Source organism: Castor canadensis, chromosome 1, assembly GCF_047511655.1.
Source record: "Castor canadensis chromosome 1, mCasCan1.hap1v2, whole genome shotgun sequence".
Lineage (NCBI taxonomy): Eukaryota > Metazoa > Chordata > Mammalia > Rodentia > Castoridae > Castor > Castor canadensis.
The window spans coordinates 184,929,088-184,954,360 of record NC_133386.1 but is presented as its reverse complement, the minus strand read 5'-3'; the positions used below and the strand labels follow the sequence as shown (position 1 = coordinate 184,954,360).

The 25,273-nt window shown below is 34.8% G+C and overlaps 2 pseudogenes; both read right to left on the bottom strand.

Annotated features, from left to right (window-relative positions):
• Window positions 1-2,624: 2,624 nt before the first annotated feature.
• Window positions 2,625-3,556, bottom strand: LOC109683711 (olfactory receptor 4C15-like; annotated as a pseudogene).
• Window positions 3,557-21,249: 17,693 nt separating this feature from the next.
• LOC109683712 (olfactory receptor 4C6-like) lies at window positions 21,250-22,159 on the bottom strand (annotated as a pseudogene).
• Between the last annotated feature and the right edge of the window lie 3,114 nt (window positions 22,160-25,273).

The following is a 25,273-nucleotide window of genomic DNA, read 5'->3' as shown; positions in this document are numbered from 1 at the left end:
AGAGCAAGGATGAATAAGATTCATAGTACAATTAAAGACTGTACTTGGAAAGGGGAAACATTCAGAGATTTTAAGAATGAAAAGTGATTTATCTGGTTTCTGATATAACAAAGTGTAATTCTGAGTTATTTAAGTTAGAAATTGCTCAGTATTATATTCTTTCAGATATCCAGAGTCTGATTTCTAGGAGTACTGCAATTTGAACTCCAAGCCTCAGAATTGCTAGGCATGCACTCTACCACTTGAGCCACTCTGCCAGCCCTTTTTTGTGTTGGATATTCTCAAGTTAGGGTCTTGTGCACTGTTTTTCTGGGTTGTCTTTGAATCGGTTTCCTCTGATCTCTGCCTCCTGAGTAGGTAGGATGACAAGAGTGAGCCACCAGCCTCCAGCTACAGAAACCTTTTTTAATTCCCTCTTTTTAACATTGGCAATATGTCTCTCAAAATTCTTTGAATATGTATTGCAATTAGAGTAAGCAAACTTAATATTAAGACAAAAGTTAAATTGCCTGATAACTGAAAACATTAGAATGAGTTTCACTTTAGCTAGGCAAAATAAACATAGAGTACAATATGGAAAGCTAGAGAAACAATTATTATATAATTTTGCAAAATTCTATTCTTTAAACTCCTAGGAATGAAAACCTTTAGATGCCTTTCAGTGTTTTTTTACTCCAGTGCTGGATATTATGATTTTCTTCATCATACATACTACTATTTAATTCCACAGTGAAACATTAGAAATGAACATCATTAAAATGTGCTTGAATTTCAGTGTGTGATGGAAAAAGCACGAATCTGTGTGGGTTACTGCAATGTGGTCAGAATAGCTTTATTACCAATATTGGATTCAAAGATTCATGAGGTGATTGAGTCAACAATACCAGATCCCCATTTCTTATGGTATTTCTTAGTGATAAATGAGCTGCTGGACAATAAGAACCTCTATGTGAAGAGAAAGGACATTAAAAAACAATCTCTGCCATGACAGAGATTCATGGACACATGATGGTGAAGCAAAAAGAAGCAGGAAAAGCACCTTAACATGGTTATATCTTTGTTAGACATGCAGTACTATGAAATGCACATATTTTGTCCACATAATAGTATAGGCTCAAATCTTAGTGCCTAATGCATTTTCCAATGGAATATCAATGAAATTTTATGTGCCTTCTGCAGCTCTTCTACATTGGGGCCAGCATGTAAAATTGAAGAGAGACAGGAAAGAATATTTAGTGCTTTTGCCTACAGAACTCAATTGGAATATTAGTAGGGTTTATTTACAAAGGGAAATTGAAATATTCTACTGCCGAAATAAAATTTACTGCAGATGGTATTCAGCAACCTGAGTCTAAAGTTGAGTAATATCTTTACTAATGATTATGTGAACAGATTAATTTTCATTTGGATACATAAAGTGAGGAAAATAAACATCACTAAGTAAATATAAACGTAATACTCTTCAGAGCCTACTTTATTTTATTAACATTTATAATAAGAGTAAATAATAAGTTTACCCAAATAGAACTATGTTTTATTTGTTATCATTAAAAAAATTATTTTGCATATAATAGTTCTACAGGGCTATACACTATGATATTTGCATATGTGTGGAAACCTACTTTTATCTCTCAATCCTCAGGGTACTACCCTCTGTAGGGAATGGAGAAGTGAGCTGAATAGATCTACAATTTTGGCCAGGTATTGCTAGCAATATAATGTCTTGAGAGTTCACTGTGATTTTATAAGAAGATAGGTCCATTGGTGATTCTTTTATAGAATTTGCCCCAACTCCTGTCACATAGCTGATTTGTATAAGGTGGTAGCTCTAACTCAAGAAAAACTCACCCATAGCAGTACTGGGACAATTATACTATATTTCTCCTATAGTATATGAGATGTATTAGATGTAAATGGACCAACCTCAAGTTCTATAAACACTCTTATCTCTTCCTTTTTAAGTTCTCCTTTTTTTACTCTCCAGATTACAGGCCCTATCTTTTTATAAATTTTATTAGAATATGTTCATTATGCAGCTAAGAAGATTTCATTTAGAATTATATTGCACATCAGTTACACAGTCTCCATCATCTCTCCTCTTCAACTCCCTCCCTGCCCCACTTAAAGCAATTACAGTTGGTTTCTTTATTCTGTTTCATCTAAGTATATGAAGTCCATCAACCACATGCCTTCACCTTAATCTCCTCTATTCACCTTCTCCCTCCCACTTGAACCCTCCTATAAAATAGAAACTCCTTTATACTTAGAGTAATTTGAATAAGTTTCTTTTACAAATTTCAAATAAATATTTATATTTTTGTAAAAAATTTTATAAGCATAGTGTGAGTATCTAACATTATAATAGGCAAAATCTCTGCATATGCTATCATATTTGTGGCAACATATAGTTGATCTTGTTTTAATTTACATATAAAAAATGAGTTAGCAAATCAGAGGGAAAGTGTTATCTCAAATTAAAACATAATTCTAAGAAATGGCACATTAATATTTTATTTATAAAATTATTTCATATGTTTACCAACAATGAACCTGCCTTAAATATTGTGTTTGCCTAAAAATTGACAGTTTTCTTCTTACATTTTTAGTTCTGTAACTGTAAAATTTTACTTTATATCAGAAACCACCACCAATCTTTTCCATACTTTGCCCAGGGCATTTTTCATGTCCTAACTCCTGAAAGTATAAATGAATGGATGGAGTAAAGGAGTCAGAATGAGTAAAATATTGCCGTAATTTTGTTAAAGGAGAAGGCAGTTGGAGGTCATGTATATATAAAAATACATGGGACAAACAACAAAACCACAACAGCAATGTCTTACCCACATGTGGAGAGAGCTTTCCTTCGCTCTTCAGTACTGTGGATTCTCAGAGAGATCAGTATGACACCATAGGAGATAAGCAGCAAGAAGTTTATGATACAAATAGAATCACTACTAGCAATAACCAAAATTCCAAATATATAAGTGTCAGTACAAGCCAATTTCAGAAATGGATACAAGTCACATATGAAATGATCAATGACATTGGGACCACAAAATGGCAACTGGAATATGAAGAAAATTTGTACAATGGAATGCAAGAAGCCCTTTGTCCAGGCTACTCCAATCAGAGTGCTACACAACCTCCAGTTCATGATAGAAGAGTAGTTCAAGGGCTTGCAAATGGCCACTTTATAGTCATAAGCCATGACTGTGGGGAAAACCATCTCTACCCCAGCAAAAATGTGTTCAGCAAAGAGCTTAATCATACATCCTTTAAAGAAGATGGTCTTCCTCTCAGTGAGGGAGTCCACAATCATATTTGGTGTGATAACAGAAGAGAAGCGGGCATCAAGAAAGGACAGGAAAGCCAAGAAGTAGTACATGGGGGAATGCAACAGTGCAGGGCTGTAGACAATGGTCAAAGTAATTAACAGGTTTCTCCCAATAGTTGCAATATAGACAAATAAAAATACAACAAGAACTATGTTCTGAACTTCTGGATTCTGTGAAACTCCTACTAGGATGAACTCAGTAACAAAAGCATTCTTTTGCATGATTCCCAAAGAAAAGATGAAGGTAAACCAATGAAGATACAAATTAACAATTACGAAAAAATCACTTTGCTTCAAAAAAGTTTATAATATCTTGGTTTTCAACTAGTTGGTTCATACTTATGCAAATCTTTCTAAATGATTTCATAATCATTACTTAAGGAAAATAAGAAATTTGTTGAAAGGAGTAGTTGAGGATCAGGCAGAATTACGGTAGAGAAAATTAGTTAATGGATACATACATCACAATAGTAAGGTTTTCAATTTAGGAAAAGGAGGGCATCCACATGTGAAAGAGAAGAAATATAGCTATGATTCAATGGCCAGGTTCAGTCATTGCCTAGTAACTCCAGACGTGAAGTATTGAGAATCATTCTGAAACCAAAACCAACTTATGGAAAAGGACTTTATTATCCATGCCTAACATGGAATAGAGGGGCTACCAGATCTCCTTTATCTAGACATAGTCTTATCCACAAAAAGAAGAAAAACTGCATTTTAAGATGTGAAAAGCATGGTTAGTATTCAAATATTTAAAACTTTGAACTCTCTTAACTCTTTAAATAGGTTGATCCATTCTTTATAAAACAGAAAAATCTGTAAAAAAATTGCCTGACTGCATACCAATGGCTAAGTGTGTACAAAGTGTTGGCATTTCACTTTTAACTTATCATTTTAAAATGTGACCAGGACTTTAAAGAGATAACGCACATTCTCATGGTAACTAGGTGCAATATGCAAATAATGCAATGCCATGGAACCACTGCCTAGTATTTAGTCTATGTTAGGTCTTATTATCAAGACCTGGTGGGAAATTAACAAGAGCAATGTTAATTTCAAGCAAACAATAATGTTTTGGGGGATTTACCATAGACTCTCTGGCTCCCACATCCATGTCCTTTCTGCTGATCTATAGAGAAAGGAATCAAGATTTTTATTTCACCACAGTAACTTCAGAATATATGGCACCTTCCTATGGTCTCCATCCATTTAAAAGAGACAGACACTTTTTATTCCTTTGGTCATGTGTGAATCAGACATCTTGATAAAACAAACAGAGCAAATGATGTAGAATCAGAGTCCATGGCCCAGATGCCTGTGTATGCAAATTGACAACAACTACATAGATAAGGAAGAGAAACAAGGGGTTGAATATAATACAGAGTCTCAATACTGTATTATTTGAAAATTATTTATACAATATGACTCTGAGCAAATATAAACATGTATCTTGAAGATATATGATTTCAAATATATGACAATGTAAAACAGATATTTATAAACAGCTTACTTGCTCAATTTGAGGATTATTATAAGTGTCAAACTTAAAGGCATGGAAGCACCTGACTGTAATTCCAGCTTCTTAGGAGGCAGAGATCAGGAGGATTGTGGCTCAAAGCTAGCCCAGGAAAAAGTGAGTGAGACCACATCTCAACAACCAAGTCGTCATGATGGTACATGTCTGCGCTACACAAGAATAGGTAGGAGAGTTGTGATCTGTGTTCTTGGGGAAAAAACACAGGACCCTATCTGAAAAACAACTAAAACAAAAATGTGCTGGGCCATTATTTAAGTGATAGAGCACCTGTGTGGCAAGTGCAGGACCCTGAATAGAAAGCTCAGGATCTGCCCGCCAAGAATACTCCAAAACTACGAGTACCATTGCTGTGCACGTGCACTGCTTCCACCAATTCTAGTTACAATTCACTATCTTTAAAATCAAGCTGCCTTAAGCAGAAAAGGCTTTGCCATGAATCCTCCAAATAAACACTTCAGCTCAAATTCATTTTCCACAAGTACACACAGATTCAAAGTGTGATTGTATCTTTCCCTGTACATATAAGAAATTTGTCAGTACAATCGCATTTTTATGTGTGAACAGCTCTACACTTGCATGTGCATGACCACACATACACATATGATGTCAAAAGTAGGTGAACAAAAGTATAATTGAAAGAAAAATAAGCTGATTTTTTGCTTGCCTCTTATACTTAACAAACACAGTTTTAATGTTAAAAATATTAACAAATAAATTTTGTATGTTAGCATCTGTTCTTCTCACTTATAAAACAGCCATTTCTATTGTGTTCTTGGGTTCCTTCCTAACAGTTGGCAGAATTGTGAACTCTGTATCTACTCATATGCTATCTCCAAAGAAATAAGAGCATCAGAAGAAAACAAATTCTAGGAGGTCATTGGACCAGATAATAGCCTTCTTCTGCACAATAAAAAGGCTAGTGTACAACTTAGCAGTGGTAAGTTTAGACTAGGGCCAAAGCAGGTAGAATAAAATATTTATATGCACAGGACAAGTGCTCTAGCCTCTTGCAGATCTGGGCTCAAATCCAGGTTCTTCTTGTTCTATGACACTGATCAGGTCACTTAACGTTCTGTAAATTTTATAAGCCCCAAGTTCCACTTCTCTATATGGGTATAACAAGAAGGACCACATATAAGAATTTTCATGAGAATTAGGTTAGGCCATTGATTCAATCAGAAACCCAGGAGCAAAAGTATGGGAACCACAAGCCTGTACAACCATTGACCAGAGCGTGAATGAGATTTATAATCCTATTCCTGCTTTACCAGGACAAAGGCTGACAAGTACTTTCCTTTACTCTCTTATTTGCAAATGAAAGTTATTTGATTGGATTGGTTGCACTGCAGAAATGACATTGTTAAGATGCATACACTTTCAAATTTTCTTAGTAATCCTAGGATACCTCATTATTGCACTTGGACCTACCATGCATCCATTCCTAGTTCAGATAGTCTCATTATACAAAGAAAATCAAATTGATTTGTAGATTGAAAGGAAGACATAACACTATATTAGTGTAATAATTATTAAATAACTGATCACTCTGCACTTTTTTATTCAGGGTGTTCTAAGAGTAATAGCATTTTTAATTAAAATACTGATTCTATACAAACAAATCAACACTTCTTTGAATAAAAGAAATTTCCACAATTACTGGGAAAACATCAAGAAAGTACAGTGTAATCATGGTTTATGATCACACAGTTCTTGATTTTAAATCATCTGAAAGATAATTTTCCTAAAGGCATTTTGTTGTTCTATTTTGAATTCTACTATTTAACACATATAGTGTGGAAAAAATAAAATTTAAAAATACTTAAATGAAAATTGAATCTGATGTTTTTTAATACTAACATACTTATGTTTGTTTCATGATCTTGACAAATGCACTCAAGTATTGTAAGACAAGAATATTAAGGACAAACTAGATGAGTAATACACTAGATCACTCTAAGCTATCTTATTTCTGGTAGTCTATATTTAGCCCAAAGAAAACATTAATTTCAAAGAATAAAATAGTTCAATTTCAGTTAACTGAAAACTAGCAATTCTACTTCACAGACTACTAGCTATGTTCCTTTGAACAAACTATTATTTCAAGTTTTCTTACCCATGAGAGATGAATAGGTAGTTATTATCAGCATGTCTAAAAAATGAAGATGTAAATATTGATATAAGCTTTACTTTAAACCATGTCTATATATAAAAAGCCAGGTAAAAATGGAAACAGTTAAGAGAATAAAACATGTACTTGTTTCAAAATTATACCATTCTTCAATTTCAGTGAAATTGATTCACTCATGCAATAATTTTCTACAACATATTAGCAAAGTATACCAGAATCAGAAACATGTTTGTATTCTTTATCAACCCAATCATAGCACTTTACTCTAAAAAATTAAATAAGATGGGGATATTTCACATTGGAAGAATGTCAATTATATCGACAAAAACTTATTCTTTTTCTGTCTTGCTAATGCAATTTCCTTCTAGAAAAAATCATGGAAATACACTCTCTTCAAAATACTTTAATTCTTCATTGTTGCTCTGATGATTTCCCTAAATATCTCCATATATAAACATGAATATGTATATATTTATATACATATATATATAATTGGAACTTGAAAAATTAAACCTCTTCAGTGTTTACACTGGTCTCCTTCCTCGTGGATGCCTAAACCTTTTTTCCTATGTCCTCCAGCTCTGTTTGAAATCCTTTCTGAAAATGCAAAAATGTGAGTTTGTGAAATATAACTCTTACCATATATAATTTCCTTGAGCAATTAGGTCATGGCCACTTTCTATTCTCTATAAAGAGTCACTTCAATGTTGGACCAAAGTGTGAAGATTGTTTTCCCCTTTTCCCTCTACACCAAAGAGAGAGAGGAAGAGAAACTCTGGCACTGGGGGTAAAGAATTTTCCCACTGTTTATCAAGTGCTGCCTGAAACATGGTCTCAGAAAAATAGAAAAATGAAGAAGCAAGAGCTTCCCACTTGATTTCCAAGTAGAATTTAAGTAAGTTTCCCTGAGAGGTCATGAATCTGTAGAACCAGTTCACATTTCTCCTGAAATTTTTGGTCAATATGATTTTCCAAGACAATTTGTGTAGATTCACTTGCTCAAATCTGTTTACAAAACTTCCATGTCCCCAAATAATTAGCTGTTTCATTCTTGCTTTCTGATTTGTTCTTTTTTAGTTTTAATCTCTTTTTTATTATTATTCATTTGTTCACATGTGTATACATTGTTTAGGTCATTTCTCCCCCCTGCTCCCTGCCTCCACCCTCTCCCCCACCCTCTCAGTTCCAGGCAGAACCTGTTATGTACTTTTCTCCATTTCCATTGAAGAGTAGAGATAAGCAATAATAAAAAAGACATAGAATTTTGGTAGTTGAGATAAGGACAACTATACAGAGAGATTAGTAGCATTGCTTTCATGTATAAATGTGTTACAACCCAGGTTGATTCATCTCTAACTGATCTTTACACTGGTTCCTGATCCCCTTCTTGTGTTGACCTCTGTCGTTTTAAGATTTCTGTATTAATTCATCTGGAGTGGGGACATCAAATGTTTTCATGTTTTGGATTTTTTATCTAACCCCATATCTCCCATATATGTTCTCCCCTTTTCATGTAACCCAAATCCTACAACATTGCTGTATTTGCCCTAGATCTAAAGACCACATATGAGGGAGAACATATGATTTTTTGGTCTTCTGAGTCTGACTAACCTCGCTCAGAATGATATTCTCCAGTTCCATCTGTTTACTTGCATCTCTTGTGTTAATTAAAGAAGCTTCATTACTAATTGTATTCAAGAATGAATGCTGTATATTTACTAAATATGAGATCTGAGCTCAAATCTTACAATGCCTAAGGAAATATTTATATGGGGGACACAGGTTTGCAAAGACTGCTTATTAAAGAAAAAAGTTTTATTCAAAAATATAAAGAAAAGTATATATTAAAAACTGTTTTGGTTTTCTCCCAGAAATTGATCTTGAGAGTCTATTTCTTAAAATGAAAACACACTTTCTAGAAATTAAAGGAATTTTTCTCTTTTTGTATTATTTGTAAAATGATATGACACATTTGTTTAGTATTAGGGAATACTAAGATGAATACCTGAGGGAAAACTTAAAAGTCTCTCTTCAGACCCCTTCAAAGAATGCTCACACTAAATTATTTATTGATTTGCATGGTTTTTATACATTGCATCCTACCTGTTTTATATCTATTCACACCCCATAGAGAAATGCAAAATTTAAGTTATTTGTGAGAAAAGTTAAGACACCAGGGAACAATCACTTCTATAGTCTATGGAATTAAGAGATGTGTTATTTTCTTTTAATTAAAATTTTATTTTTTTGTATTTTAAAACTCTTTCTTGTCACATATCATGATGTACATAACAAAGGTTTCCTCATGGCATTTCCCTACATGTACACAATATACTTTTGTCATATTGACCACCTCTGTTACTTTTCCTAATTCCAAACCTCTCCTTTCCCCTTTTTTCTTCCCTTCTATCTCTCTAGAAGTCCACCTTCTACTTTCACTTTTGTTTTATCAAGTTAGTACTTTATAATATTAATATTTTATCAAGTTTTTGTTTTATCAAGTTTTGTTTTCCCTTAGATTCAATAAAGAAGAGAAAACAGGTATATAAGGTGATACTTCTCTTCATGCAACTGCTTTATTCACTTAACCCAATAATCTTCAGTTCCATCCATTTTCTTACAAACTATATAGTGTATTCCTCTTCTTAATGGCTGAGAAGAGCTCCATTGTACATGTAGACACTTTCCTATCCATTCATCCACTGAGGGACACCTAGGCTGATTCCATAATTTGGCTACTGTGAATAGTGCCACAATAAACATGATATTACAAGTATCACTATACTGAGGTAATTTTCATTCTTTGGGTACATACCCAGAAGGGATATGGCTGGATGATATGGGACCTGTACTCTTTTTTTCTTGTTAATTCTTTTTTTCTTTTATTTTATCATTTTTTTAAAATTATTCATTTATTGACATGTGCATACATTGTTTAGGTCATTTTTCCCCCCTTACCCCCCTTCCCCACCCCCCTCACTTCCAGGCAGAACCTGTTCTGCCCTTATCTCTAACTTTGTTGAAGAAAAGACTTAAGCATAATAAGGAAGAAAAAGCATTTTTGCTAGTTGAGTTAAGGATAGCTATACAGAGAGATTCCTAGCATTGCTTTTGTGTATACATGTGTTACAACCCATGTTGATTCATAGCTAACTGATTTTTACACTGGTTACTGATCCCCTTCTCTTGTTACTCTGTCGTTTGGGGACATCAAATGCTTTCATGTTTTGGGGTTTCTACCTATTCCTATATCTCCCCTATGTGCTCTCTCCTTGTCTTGTGATCCAAGTCCAACCACATTGCTGCATTTGCTCTAGATCTAAAGTCCACATATGAGGGAGAACACGATTTTTGGTCTTCTGAGCCTGGCTGATCTCACTCAGAATGATGTTCTCCAGTTTCATCCATTTACCTGCAAATGATAAGATATCATTTTTCTTCATGGCTGAGTAAAATTCCATTGTGTACAAGTACAACATTTTCTTGATCCATTCATAAGTAGTGGGGCATCTTGGTTGTTTCCATAACTTGGCTATTGTGAATAGTGCTGCAATAAACATAGGTGTGCAGTTGCCTCTGGAGTAACCTGTGTTGCATTCCTTTGGGTGTATCCCCAGCAGTGGGATTGCTGGATCATATGACAGGTCTATGTTTAGATTTTTAAGAAGCCTCCAAATTTTTTTCCAGAGTGGATGCACCAGCTTGCATTTCCACCAGCAGTGAATTAGGGTTTCTTTATCCGCACATCCTCACCAACACCTGTTGTTGGTGGTGTTTTTGATGATGGCTATTCTAACAGGAGTGAGGTGGAATCTTAGTGTGGTTTTGATTTGCATTTCCTTTATGGCCAGAGATGGTGAGCATTTTTTTGTTTTTTGGCCATTTGAATTTCTTCTTTTGAAAAGTTCTGTTTAATTCAGTTGCCCATTTCTTAATTGGCTCATTGATTTTTAGGAGAGTTTAGTTTCTTAAGTTCCCTGTATATTCTGGTTATCAGTCCTTCGTTTGATGTATAGCTGGCAAATATCTTCTTCCACTCTTCGTATGTTTTTGTACTTTGTGAGATACCTGTATGAGGATTGCCATAGTGGTGGAAGTAACTTGGATTCCTATTGGAAGTAACTGTGTTCCTTTGTCACTACAGTCCACAAGCATTTGTTGCTATTTTGTTGACGATAGCCATTCTGACTAAGGTGAGGTGGAATCTCAGTGTGGTTTAGATTGTATTTCCCTGATGGCTGAGGGTGTTGAGTATTTTTTCATGTATTTATTATGGGCCATATGTACTTTATTTGAAAAGTGTCTGTCAGTTCCTTTGCCCATTCATTGATTGGATTACATGCTCCTTTGGTGTTTAATTTTTTGAGTTCTTTACATGTTCTACATTTAATCCCCTTATCAGATAAATAGCTAGCAAACACATTCTCCCATTTTTTTAATCTGTCTCTTGACTCTTTTACCTGTTTCTTTTGCTGTATGGAAGGTTTTTCATTTGATAAAATCCCATTTGTAGATTATTGCTCTTATTTCCTCAGCTTTTCAAGTCCTAGTCAGACAGACATTATCAATGCCTACATCTTAAAGTGTTTAGTTTATGATTTCCTCTATTATTGTTAAAGTTTCAGTTCTTATATTAATAGGTCTTTGATCCATTTTGAATAGGTTTTTGTAGAGAGTGAGAGGTAGGGGTCTGGTTTTAGTCTTCTACATGTAGATATTCTGGTGTCCCAGCACCATGTGTTAAAGAGGCTGTCTTTCTTCCAGTGTATGTTTTCTGTGCTGTTGAGAAACATGGCAGTAACTTCTTGGGCTTGTTTCTGGGTCTTCTGTTCTATTCCATTGGACCATGTTTCAGATTCTCATTTTTCAAACCATTTCTTAGTGATAAATTAAGTACCTGATAATGAGATCTATGTGAAGAGATAGTATATTATGAAACAAGCCTGCTATGAAGTAGACAGATGGTGAAAAAGGAAGAGAAAGATGACAGAAAAGTAACTAGCATGTCTATGCTTTTGACATAGATTTGTTTGCTGCAATGCACACATTTTGTCCAGATGATATTTTACAACCATAACTATATTTCTTCATAAAATCCATTTAGAAGTATCAATTAATTCTTGTCTATATTCTATTGTATCTATTCTTAGGAAGCAATCTAATACATATACTCTTCTATTTTAGTCCTGTCATGGAAGATTAAGGAAAAAAATTAAAGTATTTAATATTATTTTAACAATATTAATAGTTATTTTAATGCTGATTCATTTGGGAATATTTACATATTTTACTGCAAATAAATTTATGGCATAAGGTAAATGACAATCTGAGATTAAGAAATTGTATGAGAATGAAATATAAGGCATATCTAAATTTGAATAATCTCTTTACTGATAATTGTTGAAAGAGAATTATTGTCACTTGGGTACACAAAGTCACAAAAGTTAAAATCTCTATTAAATTAAAATATAGTCATCTTTTGAAACCTGCTCTCTTTCCCTCTGGTGTCACTGCATTTTATCCTACCTTTTGGGCTAAAAGAAATCAGCTTACTACATCTGCAATTATCTTGGTTATCTTGATAATGTATTTCAAGAATTTCTCAGATTGTACATGAATAAGAAAAAGTTATTGTTCCCTTATAGAATGTTCCACCACTTCCTCTCCCATAACTGATTGGAATGTAGTGGTCACTTGATCCAAAACAAACTTCTCTATAGTCAGCAATGACTGGACCAAATGCACCCACTTTAAATAACACAAGATCATCTATAGTTCAGTTTCTAGAAAGATTTTTCTATCTGTCCTTCCTATATTTTTATGTTTTTTTCAGAATCATTGATATCACTAATACAACTCAAAATTTATTTCTTTTTGAAATAGTTTAGGCTTCTGTCCCAATACCTAAAATATTTTGTCTTTCCTTGATGTTTTTCCAAAACATCAAGTTGATAGTCAAGGGTCCAAAATGTAATTTTTCCATTCTGTTGTTTATTAGACTCTTAGTAAGCATAAATTCAACTCTCCTTAATTTAAATGAAGATACTGAGTTAGCAACATGGGTCAGACACTTATTATAAAAGTGAAGAAAGACATCATTTTCTAACTCCCAAAATAATACTACTGCTGTAGAATTGCATTGCCTCTTTGTAGATAATGAGCATTTCAAAAAGTTTTTGTCTAAGACTTTTGACTTTTTTACACTTTACATTAATTTTTAAAAATTTATTGATTTTATTTTTTGTCAGAGACTACCAATATTCTTCCACACTTTCCTCATGCCTTTTTTTACTTCCTTATTTCTGAAAGTATAAATGATAGGATTGAGCAAGGGAGCATGGAGTAGAATATTGCTACCATTATGTCAAAGGAGAAGGCAGTTGGAGGTCTTGCATATGTAAATATACATGGGACAAAAAGCAAAACCACAACAGCAATGTGGAACTCAAAGTACAGAGAGCTTTCCTTCGTGCTTCAGAACTGTGTGTTCTCAGGGAAAGTAAGATGAAACCATAGGAGACAAGCAGCAAAAACAAGATTAAAATGCAGATAAACCCACTGTTTGCAACCAACAAAAGGCTAGAGATGCGTCAGTGAGGCAAGCTTCGGTAATGGGTACAAGTCACATATGAAATTATCAATGGCATTAGGAACAAAAAAAGGCACCTGGAAGGTGAAGAGAATTTGAACAACAGAATGCAAAAGGGTCCTGTCCAGGCTACTACCATCATAATGCTGTAGAGCCTAGAGTTCATGATGAAAGACTAGTACACAGGTTTGCAAATGGCCACATAATGATCATAGGCTATGGCTGTAAGAACAATCACCTCTGCACCACCAAATAAGTGTTCAGCAAAAAATTGCATCATGCACCCTTCAAAGGAGATGGTTTTTCTCTCATAGAGGGAGTCATGAGTCTCATCTTTGGGATCATGGTAGAGAAGAATGCATCCAGCAAGGACAAGAAAGCCAAGAAGAAGAACATTGGGGAGCCCAGCAATTCAGGGCTACAAATAGTAGTTACTACAATTATCATGTTTTCCCTGATTCTTGTGAATGTAGACAATCAAAAATATCACAAATAGTATTTTTTGAACATTTGAATTCTGTGAAAGCCCTAGGAAGACAAGGTCAATTGCATAGCTTTGATTTTGCATGATTTCCCATGAAAGGATTTATGTAAAAGAATGATCGTATATATTTCCAAGTGTGAAAATTTCCTTCAAGCCAGTTTGAAATAATATAGTCAATAGCTCAGTGCACCCAGAAGTAAAATTATCTTGAGAGTTTTTATTGTCATTGAGAATACAAAATTAGAAATTCATTAAGGTGAGTACTTGGAGGTTTAGGCAGAGTTAAGGTAAATTATTGAATATTTAAATTAGCTAGAGTTTTCACATAGGGAAATGGAAGAATCCACACTTGGTAATAGGTTAATTGTTTTGTCTCAACTGCCAGCTTTGATAATTTACTTTTGATTTCCTGAAACAAACTGTTGAGAAAAATTCTGAAGCATCATTCATGTTATGAGGAAATAAGGACTAAAAATAAATGTGTTAGTGATGCCTCCAGTTGTCAAGGAATGGGACCAGGGGTGACTAGCAAATCATCTTTAATCATTGGTCTTTTAAGCTACAAACAGAAGAAGAAATCACATATTTTTATGAGGCAATTGCAAATTATGGCTATTCCCAAAGTTTTGTTAAAAGTCCAAACCTGGCCTTTTCACAAATTAATTGATCTTTATAAGAGATAAAGATCTATGTAAAAGTTCCTGGCTACACAAGTACACATCATATGCATGCACAAATATTTAGGTTATTTTTTAATTCATCATTTCAAAATTAGAATAGATATAAAAATAATAATGTCTACTTCTAAGTTTTGTCTTAATGACTAACTGAAATAATGCAAGGAAAGAAATCACACAGGACTTACTGACTAGATATAGTCTTGGTCCTATTATCCCTGTTTTATTGGTTGGAAACTCATTCTTCAAGAGATTAAGTTCAGGCAAACAACATATGCTTAAACTGGGATGTTAAAGAACCTCTGTCCTCATACTCAAGTCCTTTCTACTTTATCAACAGGGAAAGGAGTAAGGAATTTTTTTTTTAACCATCAAGAACTTCAAAGCTGGATGGTCATTCTAGAGTTTCCACCTATCTATAAATATTGAAGCCTCTGTTTGTTTGGTCATATTTGAATAAGACATCTTGATAAAAGAATCAGAGCAAATGATGAAGAATAATTGTGATTACTGTGAGAATTAAAAATAAACTCATTTTATAATTTCCCTTTACATTTACCAGGAAAAGATTTAAATATTTTTTTAAAATGCACTTTATACAGTTTGTTTTTTGTTTTCCTTTTGTGCTAGGAATGGAACCCAGAACCTGACACATAATAGACAAGCACTTTACCACTCAGCTACATCTGTAGCCCTTTGTCCTGCTTACTTTAAAATAACCACTTGCACAATGTTCTCAGATTCATTCTTGCCCAGTATCTACACTTTAAACTCCATATCCATACATGAACTATCACCATGGCAGCAAGAGTATAAGACACATTCTAGCTTCCATGGGAAAACAAACACAATAAAAATTTAAGGTCACAAAACTAAAAGGGGGTCTACTGGAAAGGTGAAAGGGAAAAGTGGGTAAAAAAGGGATGAGAAAGATTAATAGCATGGAGAATATGAATGTTCATGCATACATGGAAATGGAAATGTCATGATAAAACCCTTTGCTATGAATAAGTTAATATACGCCATTAAAATATGAGTAAAAGAAATTTTAAAAAATTCTAAAGAATCATTGTGTCCATATGTAATTACTAATTATAGATGATAACGTGTCAATATATGACCCAGCTCTGGCCAGCATAGCCTGAGACTAAAGCAGGAAAGAGAATGAAGTAAAATGAATTAGACCCATGCTCAAATCTAAGCTCTTCTACTTGTTCTGTGATATGGTACAGGTTACTAAAGTCTCAGTTTACTCTTTTGTAAGTGCATTTAATAAGTATATCTAATAAGTATTTACCAAGCCAATGGTCCCTGAAAAAAGGCAGGAGTAGCAATATTTATCTCAGAAATAGTACATTGCAAACTTATGTTGATCAATAAAAGGGGAAATATACCAAAAGGAAATAACAATTATCAACCTTTATGCATCCAATCTAAGTACACCCAATTTCATGAAACACACCTTAAAAGACATAAAAGCACATATAGACTCCAATACTGTGGTGGTGGGAGACTTTAATACCCTCTATCACCAAGAGATTGGTCACCCAAACAAAAAATCAGTAAAGAAATTCTAGAACTAAATCAAACCATAGATCAATGTACCTAGCTGATGTGTACAGAATATTTCATCCAACATCTGCACAATATATATTCTTTTCAGCAACCCATGGACCTTTCTTCAAAATTGATCATATCTTAGGGCACAAAGCAAGCCTCAGCAAATATAAGACAATAGAAATAATCCCCTGCATTCTATCTGATCATAATGCATTAAAACTAGAACTCAACAACAAAAACAACAGCAGAAAATATGCAAACAATTGAAAGCTGAACAACACATTCCTCAATGATCAGTGGGTCTTTGATTTAAAAGAGGAAATTAAAACATTCCTGGAAGTTAATAAAAATGAAAAATGGCCTACATGAACCTATGGAACAGAACAAAGGCAGTCCTAAGAGGAAAGTTTACAGCCATGAGTGCATATATAAAAAGGACAGAAAGATCTCAAATACATGACTTGTTGCTACATCTCAAACTCCTAGAAAAACAAGAACAAGCAAAACCCGAAACAAACAGAAGAGAAATAATAAAAATAAGGGACAAAATTAATGAAAAAGAGACAAAAAAAAATTACAAAGCATCAATGAAACAAAAAGCTGGTTCATTGCAAAAATGAACAAGGTTGACAGATCCCTGGCAAATCTGACTAAAATGAGGGAGGAAAAAACCCAAATCAGTAAAATCAGAAACCCAAAAAGGGAGATAACAACAAACACTATGGAAATCCAGGGAATCAACAGAGAACCTATATTCCAGTAAATTTAAAAATTTTGAAGAAATGGACAAATTTCTGAATACTTATGACCATCCAAAATTGAACCAAGAGGATATTAACCATCTAAATATATCTATAACATGAAATGAAACTGAAGCAGCAATAGTTTCCCCCAAAAAAGGAAAGTCCAGGACCTGATGGATTCTCTGCTGACTTCTATCAGATCTGTAAAGAGCTAATACCAACTCTCCTCAAACTTTTCTATGAAATAGGAAGGAAAGGAATACTGCCTAACTCATTCTATGAAGCCAGTATTACACTTATCCCAAACCAAAGACACATCCAAAAAGGAGAACTTTAAGTTAATCTCCCTAATGAATATCTATGCAAAAATGATCAATAAAATGATGGTAAACCAAATCTAAGAACATATAAGATCATTCACCATGACCAAGTTGGCTTCATCCCAGGTATGCAGGGTGGTTCAACATATGCAAATGTATAAATGTAATACAGCACATCAATAGAAGAAAAGGCAAAAAATACTTGATCATCTCAATAGATGCAGAGAGAGCCTTTGATAAGATTTAAGACCTCTATATGATAAAAGCTCTAAGAAAAGTAGGAATAGAAGGAATGTACCTCAACACTGTAAAGGCTATATATGACAAACCAATAGTCAACGTTACGCTTAATGGAGAAAGACTGAAACCATTTCCCCTAAAATCAGGAATAAGACAAGGGTGTCCACTCTCCATACTCCTATTCAACATAGTCCTGGAATTCCTAGCCAGAGCAATAAGGCAAGAAGTAGATAAAATGATTACAAATTAGTAAAGGGAAAGTCAAAATATCCCTATTTGCAGATGACATGATCCTATATATCACAAAACCAAAAAACTCTACCCCAAAACTCCTAGACACCATAAAGCACTTCAATAATGTGGCAGGATACAAAATAAACTTTCAAAGAACTAGAGAAAAGGTGAGATCAAAAAGAGTTAACCTAGAAGGTAACACACATGCCCAGGAAATTAATGTGAGTCAACTCCCTGTATAGCTTTCCTTATCTCAACCAGCAAAAACACTTGTTCCTTCCTATTATTGCTTATACTCTCTCTTCAACAAAATTAAGATAAGGGCAAAATAGTTTCTGCTGGGTATTGAGGGGGTTGTGGGGAGAGGGAGGGGATGGAGTGGGTGATAAGGGACGGGGTGGGGACAGGGGGGAGAAATGACCCAAGCCTTATATGCACATATGAATAATAAAACAATAAAAAAAATTAGCTTTTCTATACACCAACAATGAACAAATTAAGAAAGAACATATGAAAACAATTCCATTTACAATAGCCTCAAAAAAAATCAAATACCTATGAGTAAACTTAACAAAAGATGTGAATGACCTCTACAAGGAGACTGAGGAAGACTACAGAAGGTGAAAAGATTTCTTGTGCTCATGGATTGGTAGAATCAACATAGTAAAAATGGCTATACTAACAAAAGCAATCTACATGTTCAATGCAATTTCCATCAAATCCCAATGACATTCATCACAGAGATTGAAAAAACCCACCCTACAGTTCATTTGTAAACACAAGAGACTGCAACTAGCCAAGGCAATACTCAGCAAAAAGAGCAATGCTGGAGGCATCACAATACCTGACTTCAAACTGTATTAAAAAGCAATAGCAATAAAAACAGGATGGTACTGGCACAAAAACAGACATGAAGACCAGTGGAACAGAATAGAGGACCCAGATATGAATCCACACAACTATGCCCACCTTATTTTTGATAAAGGTGTCAAAAAATGTGATTGAATAAAGACAGCCTCTTCAACAAATGTTTCTGGTAAATTGATTATCTGCCTGCAGAAAACTGAAAATAGATCCATGTTCATCACCCTGTACAAGTATCAACTCAAATTACATCAAGGACCTTACTATCAGACCTGAAACCCTGAAGCTAGTATAGAAAAGAGCAGGGAATACTCTGGTAGCAATAGGTATAGACAAGGACTTCCTCAATAGAATCCTAGCACCTCAGCAACTAAAAGAAAGAATGGACAAATGGGACCGCATGAAATTAAAAAGCTTCTGCAAAAAAAAAAAAAAAAAGAAAAGAAATATTCAGCACTGTAAACCCACTTGCCAAAAGGATATATGAAATTTCATAAAGACTCAGCAAATCCTTTTCAATGATGAATGAACCATGTAGTCATTACACATATTTGGTGATTCTTGGAGGTAGATACCTTCTAAACATATGCATGCTATTTAAAAATAAAAGCCATGAATTTAATCCTGTGAATAATCCCACAACTATTGTCACCATATATCCTATATACTTATTTTAATAAAGACACAAAATGCTCAGCTTTAGTCTTCCCTTAGACCTTATTAAAGGTGGAAATCTAGGATACCATGACTGTCTTTTCAGTTTTGTTAAAAGTAGAATTTTGGAGAAGAAATATCCTTTGTATTTGGAAACCCAAATATTGAACATAAAAGAAAATTTATTCCCCAACAGTTAGAAAAATTTGTTCTAGAACCATGGGGAAAATAAAATTTTAAAACATAGACAATTTTTTGTTTTGTGATGCAGGGGATTGGACCTAGGATCTCCCACACACTAGGCAAATGGTCTGCCACCTCAGCCATATCCCGGCCTTTTTGTTTTTATTTTGTTTATGAGAAAGAGTCTCACTAACTTTTCTATAAACTGTTCATAAACTCACAATCCTGTGGTCAATGCCTCCTGAGCAGCTGGAATTATAGAATGTACATCCAGTGAGAGCTAATACACACTCTCCATGCTAAAATATCCTGATTAAACCACAAGTGTTCCTTTCTTTTATTTCATACAGTTGATGTTGATGATAAATGTTGGCAATAATGGCGCTGATAGGTTTCAGTTCTTACTGCACCCTTAAACTTCTGTTTTCCAGAGTCACGGTCCTGCCTCCTAGGGTCACAGTCCTGCCTCAAGTCTAGTTTGAATCCTCCTTCTGCCCCAACCTCCAATCATCATGAGCCATAAGATCCTAACCAATCAGATCATGCTGAGTCCCACTGAGGGGTATTTAAGCCCCTGCCCCACTCTCCCTCTTTCTCTTGGTTCTCTCTGCTCTCTCCCTCTCCCACCAGGCAATAAAGAATCTCTTGGCCAGATCACTCCTCTCCACGTGGTCACTTTTGGGGCCTATATTTCCTTACAATAAATATGTTATACTGCAGAATCTCTTATCCTCTATTTAAAGTTGCCCTCTGAATCAAATAAACAATTATTTGGATTAGAATTATTTAAAATAAGTCCATTTAATTTATTTCAGATACAATCAGAAGTTGAAGAAGATTTTGATGCAAGAGAACATCATACATTAATTAATCATCTTCAATGTGAAATTAAAAGTATGGAATCTGAACATGCTAAAGTAAAAACTCAACAAGATTCAAAAACAAAAGAACTAGAAATATGCCATTAGCAATGCCTAGAGGAAATGAGACTTAGAAAAATGCTACAACATGAACTATGCATGTAAGTTTAAAAAGGACCATGATAATAATTTAGTGTCAGTAACCTGTAAAGCATATCTTTTAGTGAAACAGGATCATGAGATTAATAGGGTGGGGGTTGGGGTTAGGGTGGAGAAAAGGCCCAAACAATATATGCACATGTGAATAAATGGTAAAAAAAAATATATAATCCTTGCCTTGACAAAGATGATTACATAGAGTAGGGGATGAATATAAAAGTCAAGGAATATTTCTAAAGGTTAATTTATAATTGGAAATTTTAAAGATTGACCTAAATGTATAAGTAGAGGATACTTGAAGGTACATACTTGAAGTTATCAGGTAATACTTATCTTTTCAAGTAAGATTTCAGTTAGACATGGAACAAAATGACTGAGAGTCAGTCAAGAAAATCTTCTGGAGAAGATAATTCCAGCAGAGAGAAGAGAAAAAGAATTAGAAAAACTGAGCTGAGAAAGGTACAGACTGTTCAAATAAGGTTTTTTTTTTTCCTTTTTTTAAAGTTTATCTGGAGCTTTGTGAGAAAAGGTATACAGTACAAAACATATTGTTGTGATGTCCTGGAGGCAAAAGCAGTAACCTAGGTAAGACACTGACTTCTGTGTGCCCAATGGATTGTGGTCAATGGGAAGGATAAGACTTCACTGGTTTTGTAAGAAAGAGTGGTTCATTGGCATGTAAATTAGTGACCACCCAGAGTCCCTTGATTAATCCATGGTTTCCTCAGGGCATTTTTCACCTCTGCATTCCTCAAGGCTTAGATCAAAGGATTTAACACTGGTTCAACAATAGTGAATGACACAGCCATTGCCTTGGCTCTGGGGTAAGTGACCACAGGCCTCAGGTACAAGAAAATACATGGCACAAAGAACAATACTACCACTGTAAAGTGGGAACTACCTGTAGAGAGAGCTTTGCACTGCCTGTCAGAGCTAGAAGTCTTTAGAGAGCACAGAATAACAAGTAGGAAGCAATGAGAGTAAGGACGATGGTCACACACCTCACCCCACTATTGAGGATGGCTAAGAGCCCCAGGATGTGGGAGCCCTTGCAGGCCAATTTCAATAAAGCAAATTGGTCACACATAAAGTGACCAATGATATTAGGACCACAGAAAGGTATTGGATACATGAAAAGAAGCTGAATTGTTGTATGCAAGGATCCTCCTACCAAAGTCCCTCCTACCATCAGGCAGCACACTTGAGGACTCATGATGGTCATGTAGTGAAGGGGCTTACATATGTCCACATAGCAGTCATAGGCCATCACAATGAGAAGGATGAGCCCCACAAACAAATACTCTGCAAAGAGCTGGGTCATGCATCAATCAAAGGAGATGGTAGCATTCTCAGAAAGGGAGTCCACAATCAGTTTGGAGACTATGACAGAAGAGTAGGTAACAATGAAATAAGGAAAAAATACATGGGTGATCTCAGACTCTGATTTACAGATATAGTAACCACAATGAGTAGGTTTCCAAATACTGTGACTATGTACATTATTAGAAACAGAGCAGTGAATATTATCCTCAGCTCTGGATTCTTTATTATACCCAAAAGAATGAATTCAGTCACATTATTTGATTTCTCCATGTAACCTGGAGTTTGTGAAAGCACACCTCTCTGTGCTGGAAAATCTGAAAAAGGAATACAATTTTCAGTTAGTAATCATTGGGTGTGGTAAACATTTTTTGCATTGTTGCACCACCTAATAGCCCCCTTAAACTACATTTTTACCAGCTTTTAGTACAGAAATTAGCTTCTAACAATAAAAACTTGACAGAAATTTCAATTCTACTAACAGTAAACACATCTCAAAACAATAGTACTTTGCCCTAGTGCAATTCTTTCTTTCTTTTTTTTTAACTTGTTTGTTTTCATTTATTCACATGTACATACATTGTTTGGGTCATTTCTCCACCCTTCCACCCCTTACCCTCTCAGTTCCAGGCAGGTCCTGTTCTGCCCTTATCACTAATTTTGTTGAAGAAATGACATAAGCATAATAATGAAGACAAAGCATTTTTACTAGTTGAGTTAAGGATAGCTATACAGAGATTCCTACTATTGCTTTCGTGTACCCATGTGTTATGACCCTTGTTCATTCAACTCTAATGGATTTTTCCATTGGTTCCTGATCCCCTGCTCCTGATAACCTGTCATTTTAAGGTTTCTGTATTAGTTCCTCTGGAATGGGGACATCAAACATTTTCATGTTTTGGGGTTTCTACCTATTCCTATATCTCCCCTATGTGCTCTCTCCTTGTCTTGTGATCTAAGTCCAACCACATTGCTGCATTTGCTCTAGATCTAAAGTCCACATATGAGGCAGAACACAATTTTTGGTCTTCTGGGTCTGGCTGACCTCACTCAGAATGATGTTCTCCAGTTCCATCCATTTACCTGCAAATAATAAGATATCATTTTTCTTCATGGCTGAGTAAAATTCCATTGTGTACAAGTACAACATTTTCTTGATCCATTCATAAGTAGTGGGGCATCTTGGTTGTTCCCATAACTTAGCTATTGTGAATAGTGCTGCAATAAACATAGGTGTGCAGGTGCCTCTGGAGTAACCTGTGTTGCATTCCTTTGGGTATATCCCCAGGAGTGGGATTGCTGGATCAAATGGCAGGTCTATGTTTAGATTTTTAAGAAGCCTCCAAAATTTTTTCCAGAGTGGATGCACCAGCTTGCATTCCCACCAGCAGTGAATTAGGGTTCCTTTTTCCCCACATCCTCACCAACACATGTTGTTGGTGGTGTTTTTGATGATGGCTATTCTAACAGGAGTGAGGTGGAAGCTTAGTGTGGTTTTGATTTGCATTTCCTTTATGGCCAGAGATGGTGAGCATTTTTTGTTTTTTGGCCATTTGAATTTCTTCTTTTGAAAAGTTCTGTTTAATTCAGTTGCCCATTTCATTGATTTTAGGAGAGTTTTAGTTTCTTAAGTTCCCTGTATATTCTGGTTATCAGTCCCTTTTCTGATGTACAACTGGCAAATATTTTCTCCCACTCTGTGGGTAATCTTTTCAGTTTAGAGACCATTTCTTTTGTTTTGCAGAAGCTTTTTAATTTTATGAAGTCCCATTTATTCACCCTTTCTCTTAGTTGTTGGGCTACTGGTGTTCTGTTGAGGAGTCTTTGCCTACCACCTATTTTCCAGAGTGTTTCCTGCTCCTTCCTTTAGTAACTTCAGAGTTTCTGGTCTGATATTTACGTGCCTGATCCATTTTGAGTTGATACTAGTAAAGGGTGATAGACATGGATCTAGTTTCAGTTTCTTGCAGACAGGTAACCACTTTTCTCAGCAACATTTGTTGAAGAGTCTGTCTTTTCTCCATTGTATTTTTTTTTGGCAATTTTGTAAAAAATGAGGTGGGCATAGTTTTGTGGATTAATATCTGGATCCTCTATTCTGTTACACTGGTCTTAATGTCTGCTTTTGTGCCAGTACCATGCTGTAGATTTGTTATATATAACTTTTACAATGTTGAGGTATATTCATTCCTTCTTGTCCTTGTTTTCTTAGAGCTTTTTACATGAAGTGGTGTTGGATCTTGTTGAAGGCTTTTTCTGCATCTATTGAGATGATCAAGTGGTTTTTGTTTTGGTTCTATTAGTATGCTTTATTACATTTATAGATTTGCATATGTTGAACCACCCCTGCATCCTTGGGATGAAGCCGACTTAGTCATGCTGTATGATCTTTCTGATGTGTTGTTGGATTTGGTTTGCCATTGTTTTATTGAGGATTTTTGCATTGATATTCATTAAGGAAATTGGTCTATAGTTCCCCTTTTTGGAGGTGTCTTTGTCTGGTTTTGGGATTAGAGTAATATTGGCTTCATAAAACAAGTCAGGCAGTGTTCCTTCCCTTTCTATTGCATGGAACAGTTTTAGTGGGGGTTGGTATTAGTTCTTCTTTAAACATTGATATAATTCAGCAGAGAATCCATCAGGTCCTGCACTTTTCTTTTTTGGGAGACTCTCGATTGCTGCTTCAATTTCATTTTGTGTTTTAGATCTATTCAGGTGATTAATATCCTCTTGGTTCAGTTTTGGATGGTCATAGGTATCTAGAAATCTGTCTACTTCTTCCAAATTTTCAAATTTATTACAGTATAGGCTTTCAAAGTAGTCTCTGATGATTTCAGATATTTCCATGGTGTTTGTTGTTATCTCTCCTTTTGCATTTCTGATTTTACTAATTTGAGTTTTTTCTTTCCTCATTTTAGAAAGGTTTGCCTGAGATCTGTCAATTTTATTTATTTTTTCAAAGAACCAGCTTTTTGTTTCATTTATTCTTTGTATTTTTGTTTGTTTGTTTGTTTCTCTTTTGTTGATTTCAGCCCTTATTTTAATTATTTCTCTCCTTCTGCTTGTTTTGGGGTTTGCTTGTTTTTGTTTTTCCAGGAGTTTGAGCTGTAGCATTAGTTCATTCATTTGAGATGTTTCTGTCCTTTTAATATAGGTACTCATGGCTATAAACTTTCCTCTTAGGTCTGCCTTTGCTGTGTCCCATAGGTTCTTGTAGGTCATGTTTTCATTTTCTTTTTTTATTACTATTATTCATTTATTCACATGTGCATACATTTTTGGGTCATTTCTCCCCCCTGCCTCATACCTCCACCCTCTCCCCCTCTTGCTTCCAGGCAGAAACTGTTCTGTGCTTTTTTTTTTTTACTTCCCAAATATCCACCTTCT